This window comes from Panthera tigris, chromosome D3 (genome assembly GCF_018350195.1).
Source record: "Panthera tigris isolate Pti1 chromosome D3, P.tigris_Pti1_mat1.1, whole genome shotgun sequence".
NCBI lineage: Eukaryota > Metazoa > Chordata > Mammalia > Carnivora > Felidae > Panthera > Panthera tigris.
In genome coordinates this window covers 23,660,929-23,680,194 of record NC_056671.1, presented here as the reverse complement: position 1 = coordinate 23,680,194, position 19,266 = coordinate 23,660,929, and the positions used below count along the sequence as shown (strand labels likewise).

Sequence of the window (19,266 nt, the reverse complement as noted above, 5' to 3'; positions counted from 1 at the left end):
GGGGCTCGTTGCTGTCAGCACACAGCCTGCTTTGGATCCTCTGTCCCCCTCTCTCTCTGCTTCTCTCCCACTCATGCACTCTCTCTCAAAAATAAATAAAACATTAAAAAAAAAAAAAAGAACTCTAAGGGTGATGGAAATGATCTATTTTTATTTTTTTAGGTTTTTTTTTTAACGTTTATTTTACTTTTCAGAGAGAGAGAGAGAGAGAGAGAGAGAGAGCGAGGGCGCGCGAGCAAGGCAGGGACAGAGAGAGAGGGAGACACAGACTTTGAAGCAGGCTCCAGGCTCTGAGCTGTCAGCAGAGCCCAACGTGGGGCTCGAACTCACGAACCGTGAGATCATGACTTGAGCTGAAGTCGGACGCTCCAGCCAACCGAGTCTACCAGGCCCCCTATGATCTCTCTATTGACGCACTACTGGCCAGACTATACGCTCAAGAGCTGAGCATTTCACTTGGTATAAATCATACAAATATTGTATTTTTTTAAATAACAAAATAAAACTCAATGCTGAAGAAGAAAAATAGAAAATTGTATACTCAAGAGGAAATAAAGCCTTTCTGAGTATGACATTAAATCAAGAAATCTAGGAGTTCAATTATATAAAAATTAAGTTTTCCTGCATGGCCAAAAACATAATAAAAAAAACCAAAAATATGATAAACACACACAAATTTTAATCATATTGCAGACAAAAGCCTATTTGCCTTAATACATAAAAAGTGTCTAAAAACAGAATGGCAAAGGATGCGGTGTGTTTGGAGAAAATGAAGAACAATGGTTTAAGCTTACTTATAAGAGAAATTAATAAGCTTACTTATAAGAGAAATTGATGAAATACCATCCATCAGCCACTGGACTGGCAAAGACCCAAAAATCTGATAATATGCCATGCTCATGCTGATGTGGGAAAAAAGACACCCTCATATGATGCTAAGGAGGGTCTATATTGCTACAGTCTCTACATCAATTTGGCAACAGCTCTGAAAATTGCAAGGTGCTGACCCTTTGACCCAGCAAGTCTGCTTCTAGGAATTTGTTTTATTTATATTTACACACACACACACACACACACACACACACACACACACACACACACACACACTGCATAGTTGTAAACACCTTAAACGTCCTTCCACAGAGTGCTTGTTTAAAAATTATGGCACAACATTGGGTGCCTGGGTGGCTCAGTTGGTTAACTGTCCGACTTCAGCCTAGGTCATGGTCTTGCCGTTCCCGAGTTCAAGCCCCGCATCAGGCTCTGTGCTAACAGTTCAGAGCCTGGAGCCTGTTTCAGATTCTGTTTCTCCTTCTCTCTCTCTCTCTCTGCCCCTTCCCCACTCGCGCTCTGTCTCTCTCTGTCTCTCTCAAAAATAAATAAACATTAAAAAAAAATATGGCACAACAGGGCACTTGGCTGGCTCGGTCAGTGGAGGGTGTGACTCCTGATCTCGGGGTTGTGAGCTCGAGCCCTACTTTGAGGGCAGAGAATACTTAAAAAAAAGAAGCAAGCAAGCAAGCAATCAAGCAACAAGCGGACACCTGGGTGGCTCAGTCGGTTTAAGTATCCAACTTCGGTTCAGGTCATGATCTTACAGTTTGTGAGTTCAAGCCCTGCATTGGGTTCTGTGCTGACAGCTCAGAGCCTGGAGCCTGCTTCAGATTCTGTGTCTCCCTCTCTCTGCCTTCCCCCGCTCATGCTCTATCTCTCAAAAATTAATAAACGTTAAAGAAATTAAAAATAGGGGTGCCTGGGTGGCTCAGTTGGTTAAGCGTCCAACTTCAGCTCAGGCCATAATCTCACGGTCTGTGAGTTCAAGCCCCATGTCAGGCTCTGTGCTGACAGCTCAGAGCCTGGAGCCTGCTTCAGATTCTGTGTCTCCCCCTCTCTCTGCCCCTCCCCTGCTCATGCTCTGTCTCTCTCTGTCTCAAAAATAAATAAAAGCATTAAAAAAAATTTTTTTAATTAAAAAAAAAAAAAAAGAAAGAAAGAAAGAAAGGGTAAGCAAGAAAAGTTAACAGTAGTTTCCTCCAGAAAAGAAGCTGGATTGCCAAGGGATAGTGTGAGAGACTGACCTTTCATCACTCACCAGCTTCTATCTTGGGAATTTTCTACCCTGTGCATATATCACCTCTTTTTTTTTTCTTCCAAGATTTTATTTAAATTCAAGTTAGTTAACATATAGTGTAGTATTGGTTTCAAGAGAATTTAGGGATTCATCACTTACATATAACACCCAGTGCTCATCACAAGTATGTATCACCTCTTTCAAATATAATGCAGGGTTTTTTAAAGTTTATTTGAGAGAGAGAGAGAGAGAGAGAGAGAGAGCACGCATGTGCATACGCACAAGCAGGGGAGGGGCAGAGAGAGAGAGAGACAGACAGCAGGCTCCTGAAGCAGGCTCCAGGCTCCGAGCTGTCAGTGGAGAGTCTGCTGCAGGGCTCAAACTCACAAACTGTGAGATCTTGACCTGAGCCGAAGTCAGACACTTAACTGACTGAGCCACCCAGGCACCCCAAATATAATGCGGTTTACAAAACAGGGGAGCATCTGTTGAAAGCACTGTTCCCAGCCCCATGCTTATCCTCAGTCTCAGCTCAAACACTCCAGACCCAGAGGGGTAGAGGTCTCCCCGACATTTGACTCAATCATATCATGGACTTCTCCACAGCCCTCCTCATGACTCTAATTTGGGGTCTGTCCTGTTTAATGCTGTCAACCCAGTGACTGGCACTATGCCTGGCACATTCCAGGAGCTCACCAAACGTTTGCTGACAAAATGAATGAAAACGCTCCCAGAGAAGTCACAAAACCAGGGGCCTATAACAAATCAAGATAAGAGGGCTCCCTGATGAGACCAGAGAGTGACGATGGGGCAGACCAGGGCCATAAGCCTTTGTGGATAACTTTTAACAAACATGGCAAGGCTGACCCAATGCCAAGATAGCTGCCAGGAAATCTAGCTTTGCTACCAACAGCTGTATGACCCTGGGCAAATCCCCTCATCTCTGAGACTTACTTTTTCCAATTGTCAAATAAGAAATTGTTTCCAATTGTCAACCAGACCAATGGCTTTTCAAGCCCCTTCTTCTTTTCAAACTGTTTAAAACAAAAACATGACTGCCCTGGTTGACATAAGACTGGGGGACCTACAGCCTAGCTCATTCCAGAATGCTCAACTCCCCTCCTTCACCAGGGGCCCTTCAGGCAACCCACAGTTCCAGGGACAAGAGTTTCGGCCTATTAAATGACAGATAAACTCCCTCCCACATCTCACGTTTTCTGATTCTCTGCTAGATGAGAAATCCATTTTCTCACCAATGAGTGTTCTTCCAGGCTATCAAACTAGAGGAAATGAAGCATGATCATTCTCAGAGCATGACAGAAGACGTTTCCAAGGGACAAGAGAAAACAAATGCAGAATGCAGCATGGCCAGCAAACCTTATTAGGTCTTCAGTAAGAAGGAAAACAGTAACAAGCCAAGCAATTCCCCAAACGGCCCGCCAATGGCCAGGGAAAGGACTTTTCTAGTCTCAGAGCAATGATTCGTTCCAGAACAACCTATGCTCTGCAATCGAGAGGCATGAAGTTGGCGGCAGTACCACAGTCCGCTACGCATGGTGGGCACTCAGTGAATTAACAAGGGAGATCATCAGTACCGTGAGATGAGCCAGAGAAGCAGCTTTAGGAAAGGGAAAGGGGAAGGAGATATTTGGCAAGGTCTGATCCAGCCGCCAAGACTCATCTCTGAATTCAAGGATATTTGAGCAGGGGAAAAATGATCCCTGAAAGTCTGTGTTGGTGGCTTCCAACTTTAGTGCTGTTTAAAATTGTCACCGTTGGGGTGCCTGGGTGGCTTGACTGAGCGTCCGGCTTTGGCTCAGGTCATGATCTCACACTTTGTGAGTTTGAGCCCTGGGTCAGGCTCTGTGCTGACGGCTCAGAGCCTGCAGCCTGCTCGGGATTCTGGGTCTCCCTCTCTCTCTGCCCCTCCCCAACTCACAGTCTGTCTCTCTCTCTCAAAAATAAATAAACAGGTCACTGTTAAACCCTTGTCTGATGAACAGCTGTTCAGAAGCCTGTTCTAGGCACATGTTAGCTCAGGGACTGTCAAGACTAAGCTAGGAAGAATGAATAAGAGGGGTTAGGGTGGTGCTGTTTCTTCTTCATTTAGAACAGAAAAGCCAAACTTAATCATCCCACACGTTTGGCTGTTTCAGTTCTGTCTCAAAGCCACAGGTTGATTCATTCACAAATATTCCCCTACTCTGTGCCACGCTCTGGATTATGTGCCTGCCCCATGAAGCCGAGAGTTTATAATAAGAGATAATGATTCTACTCACCACCCAGCAATCACTCATCACTGTTCACTTATCTGACTGGCCCTCGTAAAAGGAAAAAGGTCCTGGGGCACCTGCGTGGCTCAGTCGGTTGAGTGTCCAACTTTGCCTCAGGTCATGATCTCATGGTTCATGAGTTGGAGCCCCACATGGGGCTCCATGCTGGTGGTGTGGAGCCCGCTTGGGATTCTCTCTCTTTCCCTCTTTCTCTGCCCCTTCCCTGTGTGCACTTTCTCTCTCTCTCCCTCTCAAAAATAAACAAAGTATAAAAAAAAAAAAAAAAAAAAAAAAAGGAAAAGGTCCTCACAGGTAAGTCCTAAAGTTCACTTTATATACAGGGAAATAGGTAAGGCCAACTTGAAGATTAAAAGGTGAATCAGCAGTAGAGAAACCAGATTTCAGACTTTCTCTCTGAGACAATGTGGTCACCAAACTCAGACAGACAGGCTCTTTCAAGTCGGTTCAAGAATTGTGAGAAAATAAGCTGTGTTCATCTTTAGGCTTGGCATGAAATTCAGAACAAAGGTGGCAGTGCTAGTCGTAATGGCAAACAGATGAGCACCATGGGCCAGACACTGTGTAAAGAGCTTCGCATTTAATCCTCACAATAATCTGTGGAGAAGGTACTGATAATATCACAAGTTTACAGATGAGGAAACTGAAGCCCAGAGAGATCAAGGCATTTGTCTGGAGTCACACGGCTAGAAAACGGTAGCACTGACCCTCTCTATCCCTGCCTTATAATAGGTCCCACAGGTCCCATTCTGTCCAGCAAGGCAACTTCTCCTGTCTGAATGAAGCCCTGGTAGAAACACACACACTCCAAGCTAAAGGATACGTGAAATATGTTGCCACACATCCCTGCAGAGTCCCTCGAATGTTGAATTACAGGTTATTTCAGGGCCAGCCCATCCAGCTTGGACAACACGAATGTCAAGTTTGGTAACGTGCCTAGTGAGAGCCTGTCTGGATGAGCGTGCTGAGTTATGGGCCTCCTGGGATTTGAATGAAAAGTGACTAGCCAAAATCAATCTCCTGAGACCCACTAGCAATTAAAACCTCAAAATGAAAAGGAAGTAAAGGCAGGCACATGCCATGTTCTTATGTTAGCACTGGGTCTCTAGAACCTATTTCTAGAATTGCATGCCAGTTTTCAACTATCTATAGACAGTAATGTTTGGAAAGATCTGCTATCAAGAAAAAGAGGCCAAAGACTATAAAACAAGGTGCCTCGAGATCTCAGTTTTCCCATCTATACAATGGGAATACTTTCTGAAGATCTGTCAAGTGTTGGAGTCATCCATTCAGCATGTGTAACAGTGTGGGGCACTGTCAGCTCTGAGATGGGATTGTGCCCCACATAGGAGCATGCACACAGCAGACAAAGGACAGTTTTCCCTCTGGGATCTTACAGATGCAGAGGTCAGGTAAAGGACTGCGGGTGAACGGCAGAGCAATCATGCCTTCCAGATGAGTGCCACCATTGCTCAGATGAGGAGGGTTCTGTGAATGAGAGAACATCCAGGGACGCCCTCTTAGAGGAACAAGGCTTGCCTGGATAGGAAAAGATGATCACATTTGTAAAAGGAGGGCTGAGGGTGACCTGGAAAAGACCCACCAGATGCTAAACCGCTGAGGCTAAACCGCCAGCAACACTGACTAGGGTGTAGGCTCTGTGCTAAGTGGTTTATAGCCCCTCTCTCATTTAATTCTCAAGGTAACCAACCCATTTATAAGTGAGGAATTAAAGATGCTGAGAGAGGAGTGACTTATCCAAGGCCAAAACCAGCCTGCGTGTTCAGGAGTTTGTGAGAAGCCCTGCCTGGCTGAAGGCAAGGACTTGGGAAGGAAAGGAGTAGATGAGGCGAGGCAAAGAAGGATGAGATTCACAGACGGTCTTGGATGCCAGAGCATGTTAGATCCTGCAGGCAGAAGATGCAGTGATCCTGTCAAAGGACAAGTCTCACGCTGACAAGCATTTGACACTGCTGATCACTCCCTCTTCCTTGAAACACTTTCTTCCCCTGGATTCTAGGATGCTGTGCTCTCCGCCTTCCCCTCTATCCCACTGCCTGCTCCTTCTCAGTCTCCTTTGTGGGTTCTTCCTCGTCTCCCTCTTCTTCAATGCTAGAGGGCCCTAGGCCTGGTACCTCTTCCCTTCCCCACCAATGTTATCTGGCCTCTTTGGTAAGCTCACCCAGTGTCAAGGTTTTAAGTATCATCTACATGCTGACACCCACAAGTTTACATCCCTAAACCCAACCTCTCCCGTGAACTCCCAGCACAGATACCCAAATTGCCTAATCGACATCTGAACTTGAATGTCCATATAGCTAACAGGCAGCTCAAACTTAACAACTGACCTCAAGCTATAAAAACCTCAGTTGCCCTTGACAACACACACCCTCCCTCACATCCCACATCTAATCTATCAGCAAATCCTACTGGGTCTACCTTCAAAATGAATCCAGAATCCATAAAGCGGATTCACTACCATCACTACCACCAGGCCCCAACCTACCATCAGTCTTTATTGGGATTGCTACCAAAGCTGTTTCCACACTGCTTCCAACAACTCACTTTAGCAACAGGCAGAATGATCCCATTATCGTCTAAGGCAGAAAGTGCCACTCTTCTGTTCAAAATTGTCCAACAGTTCCCTGCTTCGCTCAGAGTAAATCTCTACCATGAGAGATTTTGAGGCCAAAATCTCTACCATGGCCTCATGGACTATAAGGCCAGTATGAGATACATCCCTTCTGTCTCATACCACCCATTACTCCTTTCAACTCTTTTCCCAGTGTTTTCCCCATCATTCTCTCAATTCCAGCCACATGTGCCTCTTTGCTGATCCTTGAACACAATAGGAGTGTTTCTATCTCAGGGCCTTTGCACGTGCTGTGACGGTCACTTTGCCACAGAGGCTTTCTTCAGATAGTGTCATGGCTCAGTCCCTCACCTCTGTCAAATCTCACTCAAATGTCACCTTCTCTGACCACTTTATTTAAAATTGTACACATCCCTGGGGCACCTGGGTGGCTCAGTCGGTTAAGCATCCAACTCTTGGTTTCAGCTCAGGTCATGATCTCACGGTTCATGAGATCTAGCCCTGTGTTGCGCTCGCGCTGATAGTGTCCCTTACTCTCTCTCTCTCTCTCTCTTTCTCTCTCAAAATAAGTAAACTTCAAAAAAAATTGTATACATCCCCAACCAATCCCCCAACTCCCTCTTTCTTTCCTCCTTTTGTATTTCTTCAAGGTACTTATCACCAACATACTATAAAATTTATTTATTAAAAATTTTTTAAGTTTATTTATTTTTGAGAGAGAGAGAGAGAGAGAGAGCGCACAAGCAGAAGAGGGGCAGAGAGAGAGGGAGACACAGAATCCAAAGCAGGCTGCAGGCTCTGAGCTACCAGCACAGAGCCGGATGTAGGGCTCGAACCCACAAGCCGTCAGATCATGACCTGAGCTGAAGTCGGTCGCTTAACTGACTGAGCCACCCAGGCGCCCCTATAAAATGTATTTATATTGTCTATTTTTTTCCCCTCCATAACGTGCTTCATGAAGACAAAGATTTTGTCCATTTTATTCACTACTGTGAAGCTCCTAGACTGTTATCTGGCAAACAGTAGATGCTCAATAAATGTCTGAACGATTAGTGCTCAACTCTCCACTCCAGGAAATTTCAAGTTTTGTAAACCAACCTCAGCTAGAGACCAGCTTCCCCTGTTCCATTTACAGGGTGTGCCAGCATCAGAAATGCGTCTTCTCTGGCTGTCAAGCTATTTTGACAAAACTGAAGTTGAAAATGCCAGACCCTGTAGCCCATGTTACAGCCAATCAATGGAAGACAAGTAAATAAAGAAAAGAGAGAAGAAAAGGCAAAAGGGGGAGAAGATCAGGTGGCAACACCTCCAGCGGGAGAAAGGTCCAGGCCATTTCCCTCAGTGAGGCCAGATCGCCATGCCCTGCTCCCATGGGCATCGGCTCAGAGACAGGGCTGCAGGAGGTGGGGATGAACTGCTGGGGGCAGGGTGCTCGGACACAGCTATGAAGTGAGCACAGGCAGGCCCTTCCCTCTGCCTGTAACCCTTTAGGACCACAGGCCTTCTGTGTCCTTTGTCAAGCTCTTCACTGCCTTTGCCCTTGCTGAGCCTTCTGCCTGGATTATCCTCTCCAGCTTCTAGAGTGGCTGCTCCAACTTATCCTTCAAATATCGGCTTAGATGACATCACTTCAAAGACACGGTCCTGAGCTAAGTAGGTATTTTCCTGTCCTCACCCTCACCCCTGTTCCTAGTCACAGGTTTGCTGAGCACCTCCCTCCCATGTACTGTAAACAGGTCTACATGCTAGGGACGCAGCAGTGAATAAGTCAGATAAAAATCCTTCCCTTCATGGAGCACGCATTCCAATAGTAGACAGGGCCCACGAGTACCAAATAAGTACAAAATATACTATCTCTGAGAGTGATAAATGCTATGGAGAAAAAGAAAGTAGGGAAGGAGGATACAGAGTGTGGGGGAGGGGAGGAAAAGAGGTTGAAATTTAACCAGGTGGCCGCCTTGAGAAGGTGACAGGTGACACTGGGGAAAGAGCCTTCCAGGCCTAAGAAGTGAGAAGTGGGGATGTTTGAAGAACAGCAGGGAGGCTGAGTAAGCGGTGGGTTATGAGGTCAGAGAATGGAGGGGGCCTTCCAGGTCAGGGTAAGAACTCTGGCTTTCACTGAGCGAGGTGGGAGCAGCTAGAGGGTTTTGAGCAGGAGTTCTGAGATTGGACTTACATTTCAACAGGGGCTGGCTGCTCTGCCTGCTTCCCTCATGGCTTATCAGTTTTTCTAATTATTACATTTGTTTTCTATTTCCTCTTTGCCTCCCCCCCAACCCCACCCCATTCAAATGCAGTAAGCAACCCAAGCACAGAAATTGACTTGTTTACCTATCATCAATCACACTTAGCCCAGTGCCAGGCACACCGCAGGGCTCAATAAATACTGAATGAATAAACGCCAAATGTGTGACGGCTCTGTCCTAAGTGTCTCAACATCCAGCCTCTCAGCCCTTAGAGACCAGAGAATGAAGACCACAGGAGCAGACTCGCCAGCTAATGAAATTTTGTCATTCCACTCTCAACATGCTTAAGGCCCTAAAAGCAATTAGGTGTGGCAAAGAGTATGTGTCACCCAAGTCTATTTCTCTACAGAGCTCTGCTTTGACGAATGTTTTCAGTACTGAAAGTGAACAATGCGGGACTGGTGTTAAACCTTGGAGACCTGATTTCCAAATCTACCATCGTCCAGCTCAAGTCCACAGAGGAGATGGTAAATCTGGGAGAGCAGTCACTAAGGCAGGCATCCTGGCTGCTGATGAACTGTGGGCATTCTGGAGTCAACCAGCCATACTCTTACCTTCACTGGAAGGGGGTCTCCCAACTTCGGGGAAACCCTCTTAATGGAGTCAGGCTAAAGACCCGAAAAGGATGAGACTTGGGAATCTAAAACCACAGCCAAGCTCAGCTCCACTAAATAACAGGGGAGACAATCCAAGAACAAGGGGTTGGGACAGGAAAGGTGGCTACAGCAGGTGTGACAGGGGCCCTCCAGGGCGTCTACACAACTTAAGAAGCACAAGCATACCACCGCTGTAAAACGATAATTGCAATGTCACATACCTGAGGGATTTGTGAGGCTAAAACAGGTCAATACATACAAAGCCTCCAGCAGTGCCCAGCTCACCAAGCGCTTGATGAATGTAGCCACTCTTCCTACTACCTAGAGAGAGTGGTTACCACCAGCACCTCCTTGCCGCTCCCCAACCCCAGGTCTCTGGAGGCCCTGAAGCACTCTGGTGGTTGGCTGGGTGGTAGCAACAGCAGCCCAAGAGGAGTAATCCTATCACTCATCAGATTTCTCCCTATTCCCCTGGAGTGATATAAGGATGGACAGGAGATCATCTGGAAAGTGCTTTGAATTCTTTAGGAATCAAGGAATCCTAACAATTCAAGGCGACATTCATTCATTTACTGAACACTTACTGAGCACCTACTATATGCCAGACATTTCACTAAGTGCTAGACACACACACACAGTTAAGACAAGTTCTCCCCAGGGATTAAGAGCTGTTTACTTAGAAGACAGCCAAGTGAACAGACAATGACAACCCATCGTGATCAGTGACACAGGACACCGTGGAAGTTCAGGCCTGCGAGGTGGGGGAGATGATTAGATAGGAAGCTCCAAGTAGTGGTCCAGCAAAGAAAGAGCCATGTGTGTGACAGGGAATGGTGTTCAGGCAGTGAGGACAGCACAAAACAGAGACAGAGGTAAAAAGAGTTGGAGGCTGCAGAAGTGGCAAGCAGCTGAATTTGACTGGAACTTGGGAAGAGATGAAGTGAGGAGTAGGACAGATAAGGCAGGAGAGCTAGGCTGAAGTCAGCCCAAAAGGCCTTGAAGGCCACGATAAGGAATGTGAGTTTTAGCCTGAGGGCAATGAGGAGCCACTGATGGATAATCAAGCAGGATTATTTTTTTAAGGATTTCCCAACTGCTCAAGTGATATTTTCTCTCCGGTGTTATTTGCTTCTCTCTGTGTGAAGAGAAAAAAAAACAACACAAAAACCATTTCTGGGCTGTGATCACTCTTAAGCAGCAAAAAAACAAAACCCTGTTCAGAAAAAGAAATATCTACATGACGTTGATGTCCTCTCAGCTTTCATAATTACACAAACGTGCAAAACCCACACCCAAGCCATGCTTGCTCACTGTCAGCACATGAGACTCTGGTGCCAGCCGTGAGGGTTTTCTGGGAAGTGAGCAGTCAAGACAGCAACAGTTTCAGACGATGACCAGAAAAAGATGAAAGGCCAGAGCCAGTAGGGCCAATAGACTAAACTTGTCCTGAAACTTTTAGGAAGTGAAACAAGAAGGGTAGTAGTAGTCCTGTGTATACAAAGGTCTCTGCAAGAGGAAGTAACACCCCACAAAGCAGGGTTGACAGCCTTCCTCAGACCCAGGCCCCCAGTAGGCACCAACTGCCTAGAGTCAAAGCATCCAACCACAATAACAGTCTCTGCACAAATTTCCTTATCTAATACACACACACACACACACACACACACACACACACACACGCAGGAGACTACCGGGGGTTGGGGGAGAGGAGATGGGGAGAAGGTGATGGTCACTATCATTTTAGAGCTGAAGTAAAGGAGGCCCAGCCCAAGTAAGTTGTCCCAGTCATATTACCAGGAAGCTGCCGAACTGGGGTCGGAACTCAGAGTTGACTGATGGGGAGTCAGGCAGTGCTTTTTCCATTACACCTCTGAGCCCTTCCAGTTGCCCAGGGTGAAGCCTCTGCTCAACCCATACTCAACAACCTCTGAGGGATCTGATTCTTTGAGAACTATTGAAGCTTTTCTCCATGACAATTTTTAAGAGGTTGGAGGAGGCTGGTGGGCTCAACTCAGGACAGGGAGCCAGATGCTCTGCGCTCTGCTCATGTTCCCACCATCTGGGACAAGCAGCTTCATCTCGAATCCTCCCTTGGAAGGATGGGGATAAGGTGACAATATTAAGTTTCTGTGAATTCAATGGAACTGGGAGAACAGATCATAGAGTTAAAAAAAAAAAAAAAAGGTACTACAGTAATTATATCACAGCTTTCTCCAGAAGCATGCGGAAACCTTCACGGGTTCACTAAGGCTTGTAACACCCAGCAGTGGATAGGAAGGCAGCAGGTCCTTCTCGTGCTGCTGTCAGGGAAACTGAGGCAGAAATGAAGTGAATGCCTGCAAAGGAACAAGGCTCGGACTCACAGAGTCTAGTCCTCCGGCCATTAAATGACCTCACCATCTTCCAGGCAAATGTGCTCTCCCCAGCCAAGAAGCTAAGGGGCCTGCACTTTTCTCAGAGAGACAGAGACCCTTCCCTTGAGAATGTTCTTCAAGAACCCAGGGCCAAAAGATCCCCCTAGGTGTCTCATGCTTTCTTTCTTTATTCCAAAAGGAATGCAGCTCAACCACTCTTAACAGTGGGTCTGAATATTCCCAAATTAGCTTCATGGATGGCCTGTTTTGTGTCTCACAGTTCTCAATAGTCAGGAAAAACTTCCATTTCTGTCCCGAGTGGTAATCACTTACAGCAACAGCCTGCAGGATTGTTTCATCCTAAATATGTGAATCAAATGCCCCTTATGAAGATTAGATGCAAAGTAATAAGACTACACTTTACCTGGCTGTGAATAAACAGAATGACAGCTAACGATACTAAATAGCCCCTACACCCCAACCTTGCTCCAGCCTCTTTGGTCTCTGCACTTTGCAGGTCCCTGAAAGCCCTGGGTAAGAACCCTGGCTCTGCCTACACTACAGGATTGACCTTACCATATGTGATTCAACCTCACTGTGCCTCAGTTTCCGTGTGGAGAAAATGGGGATATCAACAACAGCTACCTCACGCGGGTTGTTGTGAAGTTTACACGTATTGTATGCAAAGTGCTTAGCACAGTGTCTGGTCCGCAGTAGGAGCTCAATAACCAGTAGCTGGCATTTCGTCAGTATTTTTAACATGATTACAGGTGTCCCCAGATAACCTGTCCACGAAGCGCCAAGGGACAGATCAAGCCCAAGCCTACCGCGGGGCAGGCGGCGCAGGGCCGGTTCTTGATTTTTTTTTTTTTTTTGAACCTTGGCAAAGAGATAAGGCCCTGAACGACAGGGAGGCCTCAGAATGTGAAGGGGGAAACCAGGACCCGAAGAGGAGTTTCCCGTCTGGCCAGAGGCGGGCTCCCAGGGGCCTAAGTCTAGGAGTCTCTCCGGAGGACGCCCCAGGAGGGGCTGCGGGCTGGGGCGGCGGGGATTCAGGCCGGCGGCCAAGTGGGCGCGAATGAATGAACCCACAGTCCTTCTGCCTCGTCGGGGGTTGGGAAGCCACTCTCGCCCATCTAGCGCCCCGTCTTCTCCGTGACCTCTGACCCCACAAGCCCCCTCATCTCAGACCACCGCCTCCCCACCCGTGCCCCGCCGGACTCCCTTCTTCCTCACCCGAAGGTCCGAACGGCTCCCGGCGCCACGGCGCGGCTCGGATCGCCAGCAAAATGTCCGCGGCCTCGTTCTCCCTCTCCCCCGGTGCGTCCGTGCCGCCGGCCGCTCGGAGCCCCACGGCTGTCACCTGCCGGGCGGAAGTGAGCTGCCCGCGCGCGGGCACTTCCGGTGGACGCACGGCTTCGGGGCGGGGTCAAGGGTGCAACCCCGGCGGGGGTGGTGCCCGAGGGGCGGGGCAAGGAGGGGCGGGGGCAAACGGAATTAGCCCCTCCCCAGCAGCGGCGCTGCTTCGCTGCTGCCTCTGGTGGCGCGCTGAAAAGGAGCCAGCTAATCGCTAAGTAGTTTAAGGTGATGGAAATGGAGAAGGTCGTACAGACAGACTTTAAGGGCCATCTTTCTTTTGTGTTACAGACGGGAAAACTGAGGCTCTCAGAAAGGCAAAGTTTTGCTCAAGATCACTTACCTTATGAATGGAAGAGTCAAAACCAGAGCTGTAATTCTCCATGTACCTCCAAGGAACTTCTATCCAAGAGGAACTTCATAATATCCCGTTTTCCCTTTTGCTGGGTCTGCCAGGACATCAATTCCTATAATCATCTCACTCTGATACTTTCTCCTCCTTATAATTTTTTATCATACCCCCTTAAAACAGTATTTCGTGTCTGCTCTTTAAAAATGTTTTACTGGCAATGAGTTTAACTATGACAAGCTCATATTCTGACTCTTACGGTATTTTCTTTTTGCCATGATAGTGATTTGATTAGTTTGATTTGGGCACACTTGTAATCGGGTATGAGTGTCACCTCTGTCAAAGATGTTTCAGCAAAGATAATAAAGGTTTCTAAAATAAACTTTAGGTTGAGAAAAGAACACTTATTTTAAGTTGCTTATTAGTACATTATGAGACTTAAAACAGTCATGCTGGAGTGCCTGGGTGGCTCAATGGGTTAAGCGTCCTCCGACATCAGCTAGGGTTCTGATCCCTGCTTGGGATTCTCTCTCTCTCTCTCTCTCTCTCTCTACCCCTTCCATGCTCGCTCGCTCTCAAATATAAATAAACTTATAAAATAAATAAAATAAAAGTTATGCTGAAACACTAGTCAGTTAATATGATTTAGAAGTCTAAAGTAACATTTCCCATTTCTTGTATGTAAAAGGTGACTTTACTGCTTCCTCAGTTCATTACAGGAAAAGTAAAGAACATCTTGTTTTTGTGTGTGGGGGGGGAAGTATTTCAATTATGAACTATAAGTATATATAATTGCTAAGTGTTATTTCTAATGTTTTAAACCACTCAGGTTAGCTAAAGATTATCTGTGTTGTTTTTGAGTACTTGCATAGGTTTTTTTTTTTTAATGTAATTACAAATTTGGTGAGCACTTCGTATTGTAAGGCACTATCTTTTTGCATTGCAGCATTAAACAAGTGACTTTGGTTTCACACTCTTTCTGACATTATTCACCTAAGTGTTAGAAAACATTGCTTTTAGATACATCACTAATATATTACCAAGTTATAAACCACATGCATGTATTTAACCAGAAGATAGGAAGAGGAATAAGTTTCATCCTCTAGATTGTATCAGTAACAGGTTTGCATTTGAAAGATGTGTTAATTCAACGCCAGGGGAAGAATGAAGTCAAACGCTAACCTAATGAAAAAGTTTTGCTAGTGAAAAGATGAAAATCTGAACAATGGCAAAGTTTGTTTGCTTTGCCTTTACTTAAATTTTTCACATGCTTAAATATTAGATATTAAAAAGCCAAACAATTATGAGTTCCTCTATACCTCAGCTGACATGAACTTTCTTAAGGTATGTTCAACCTTTGTTTTGCTTACCTTTGTGGCATGTAGCCTGATTAACAAGGTGAAAGTAAAAGATATATTAAAAAAATTTTTTTTTTAATGTTTGGTTATTTTTGAGAGAGAGAGCAGGGGAGGGCAGAGAGGTGGGAGACAGAGGATCCAAAACATGCTCCATGCTGACAGCAGAAAGCCCGATGCCCGGCTGGAACTCACAAACTGTGAGATCATGACCTGAGCCCAAGTGAGACGCTTAATCTACTGAGCCACCCAGGCACTCCAAAGATACTTTTTTTTTTTTTTTAAAGATTTTATTTAAGTAATCTCTACACCCAATGTGGGGCTCGAACTTACAACCCCAAGATCAAGAGTCGTGCGTTCCACCGACTGAGCCAGCCAGGTGCCCCAAAGATACATTTGAGTCTCTGCTTTGCTAACCCAAGCTGTTCAGTTACCTGAAGCTTTTGTCAAGACCAGAGAGAAGTACATGGCATATGTGTGTAGTTTGCTTCTATAGGATTTGATTGGTCTGTTTGTAAATTGAATCATTACTTAAGAATTCCAGTAGATAATAAAGTGTGATTGAATATGATAGTTTCTAATATTCCCTTAGATGTACCTAATTTACCAAAGGAAAAATCAATTTACCTGACGCTCTTCTAAGGAATTATGATACTGAAGATGCGAAGGTGGTTATTTTCTTAGTCTCTTTCAAAACACTGGTACTTTTATTTGGAATGATTACTGGGAAGAGTGAAATGTCTCTTTTATCTATGAACTTGAAGCATACCTGGAATTTACCAGTGCACGTGCCCATTTTAGAATTTTGTTTCTTAAAATAATCCACTAATGTTTTGAACATTTTCATCATTTAGTTTCTCTTTCTTCTAAAGAATAATTAAATCTTAATTTGGCATTGGATCCTTTTGGGCTGAAATCTGCATGGGGCCAATAGCAATATAAATAGTTCTTTAATGCTTTCCCCGCCCCTTTACCAACACTTAGCAAAACAGAAAACTCTTATGACACATCTTGTCAGAAAATAACAGCCTGCCCTGTGGCTAGGTATCTTCTGCTCTTTAATCATTTAAAAAGGTGGTTGGACATGTAGGTTTCTTTGTACATAATCTACCTGTTAAGAAAGATAATCCTTGGTAGCACTTTATGCTTATGGTAGTTCTGGATATTTTTGTTACTTATGGGGAAATAATGGCAGCTCTCTTAGGTTCTGCTGAGAAGTAGAATAGGAGCTATTATTTTTTTGAAGGACAAACAGATCACAGGGGATTCTAAGAAAGTCTGGAGAAAGCAGTACATATTTGCCATCATTAAATATTTATTTGTATTTATTGAAAGTGTGTTTTGGTTTTTAAACGTGTATTTTGCTTCATTTTTTTTTTTTTTTTTTTTTTTTCACCTTGGCAGTGGAGAGTTTTATTTTCAAAGAATGAAAAATGTTTGGGTTGGGGCACTTGGCTGGCTCAGTCAGAAGAGCATGCAATTTTTGATCTCGGGTCATGAATTCAAGTCCCACATGGGGTGTAGAGCTACTTAAACAAATAAAACTGTAAAAAATGTTTGGGCTGGGTGCCTGGGTGGCTCAGTCGGTTAAGCTTCCCACTTCGGCTCAGGTCACGATCTCAGCTCGTGGATTCAAGCCCTGCATCAGGCTATGTGCTGACAGCTCAGAGGCTGGAGCCTGATTCAGAGTCTGTGTCTCCCTTTCTCTGTCCCTCCCTCGATCTCATTCTTTCTCTCAAAAATAAATAAACATTAAAAAAATAAAATAAAAAGGAAATCTATATTTTAAAAAATGTTTGGGTCGGGGTGCCTGTGTGGCTCAGTTGGTTAAGCGTCCTACTTTGGCTCAGGTCATGATCTCACGGTTTGTGGGGTCAACAGCTTGGAACCTAGAGCCTGCTTCGGATTCTTTGTCTCCCTTTCTTTCTCTGCCCCTCCCCATTTGTGCGCACGCGCACATTCTCTCTCTTTCTAAAATAAATAAACATTTAAAAAAATGTTTGGGTTATATGCAGTAAGTAGGCTGTTCATGCACTGATGACTTACTTTTAACCTGTCCCTTGGCTAGAAGCAACAAAGCTATAGATATTTGCCTGATTTTTTAGGAAACTGATATTTTTCGTACCTCATGAACTATTAGTGGACCTGTGGTCATACTTAATAAACTTATATTTACGTCATACTTTCATTGCAAATAAAGTTTGAGCTCCATGCCCCTTTCCCTTCCTATTTTAGTCAGTGACAAAATAAGTATTTTTTTTAATATACTGGAAAATGTGAAGATTTGTAATTAGACCACTTACTAAATGATAGGAATGGATCATAGTTAAGAATTTGTGGGGGCACCTGAGTGGCTCAGTCTGCTGAGTGTCTGACTCTTGATTTTGATTTAGGTCATGATCCCAGGGGTCATGGGATCCAGTCCTATGTGGGGCTCCTCGCTGAGTGTGGGGCCTGCCTAAGATTCTCTCCCCCTCTCCCTCTCTCTCTTTCTCTTAAAAAAAATAATAATTTGTGTTTTCCGTGGGGCGCCTGGCTGACTCAGTCAATAGAGCACGTGACTCCTGATCTCCGGGTTGTGAGCTCAAGTCCCGTGTTGAATGTAGAGATTACTTTAAAAAAATCTTAAAAGAATTCTAGGGGTGTCTGGGTGGCTCAGTAGGTTGAGCATCTGACTTCGGCTCAGGTCATGATCTCACGGTTTGTGAGTTCAAGCCCTGTGTCATGCTCTGTGTTGGCAACTGAGAGCCTGGATCCTGCTTTGGATTTGGTGTCTCCCTCTCTCTCTGCCCTTCCCTTGCTTGTGCTCTCTCAAAAATAAATAATCATTAAAAATAAGAATTCTTTTTTTGTTATTTTTTTAGATGTTTAGTTATTTTTGACAGAGTGCAAATGTAATATTCTTCAGGAATTAATATAATTTTTTTTTAATTTATTTTTTGAGAGACAGACAGAGAGCAAGCTGGGGAGAGGTAGAGACAGAGGGAGACATAGAATCCAAAGCAGGCTCCAGGCTCCAAGCTGTTAGCACAGAGCCTGATGCAGGGTTCGAACTCACAAACTGTGAGATCGTGGCCTGAGCCAAAGTCGGACACTCAACCGACTGAGCCACCCAGGCGCCCCAGGAATTAATATAATTTAAAAGAGTCGAGGGATTTGATATACTGTGAAAATAAAACATAGCAAAAAAAAAAAAACAAAAAAACAAAAACCACACATAGCTTTGTTTAAAAAAAGGTTTTACTGGGTAACCAATATCTGCATTGTGGAGAAATGGAAATATACTAGGAAGCAAAAAGAATAAAAGTCATCAGCAATCTCACTGTGCTGAGACAATCACTTTCAATATTTTGGTGAATATCCTTCTAGACTTCATATATCAGTTGGTATTTATTTTATTTTTATTTTTATTTTCTTATTAGAGAGAGAGAGAGGGCACAAGAAGGGAAGAGGGGCAGAGGAAGAGGAGAGAGAGAATCTCAAGCAGGCTCCACACTTCGTGGGGCTCAATCCCACAACCCTGGGATTATGACCTGAGCCAAAATCAACAGTTGGACTTTCAACCAACTGAGCCACCCAGGTGCTCCTCAGTTGGTATTTTTTTAGTTGAAGTAGAGTTGACACATCATTTAGTATTTTTAACTCACTGATATACATAAATATAAATATATTTCTACATGGTGCTTTCTAATTCCTGTATAGTATTCCACTGTATGGATGGTATTGCAATTCTCAAAAACAATCCCCTACCGTTGTACACTTAGGTTGCCACCAATCTATTAAGATTATAAACTTAATAAATAAGCTTCTACAGCCAAGTCTGTATGTCCAATCTAATGCAGATATTACTTTGTAATAGTTATTATAGTTTTATATGTTTAATCAGTCTCGAGTCCTTTCTGTAAAATTTATTTTGAAATAGTTATAGACTTATAGGATTGCAAAATTAGTGCAGAGAGTCCCATGTACCCTTCACCCAGCTTCCCTCAACGGTGACACTTTATATATCAGCAGTGTAATATCAAAAGCAAGAAACTGACATTGGTACAATACCA

The 19,266-nt window shown here is 44.6% G+C and overlaps 1 protein-coding gene across 10 annotated transcripts in view; it reads right to left on the bottom strand.

The window, feature by feature from the left end:
- Window positions 1-19,266, bottom strand: part of AP1B1 (adaptor related protein complex 1 subunit beta 1) — an 85,129-nt gene that overhangs the window by 41,283 nt on the left and 24,580 nt on the right. For 3 of the 10 annotated variants that reach the window (XM_007082516.3, XM_007082517.3, XM_007082518.3), the window contains exon 1: window positions 13,388-13,547. The exons of 5 other annotated variants lie outside the window; for them this stretch is intronic. The gene's annotated coding sequence lies outside the window, so the exon portion shown is untranslated. Of the gene's footprint in view, window positions 1-13,387; window positions 13,549-13,850; window positions 13,917-19,266 lie in introns of those variants that run through there. 2 more of the 10 variants (XM_042963133.1, XM_007082514.3) reach the window with 2 other exon arrangements.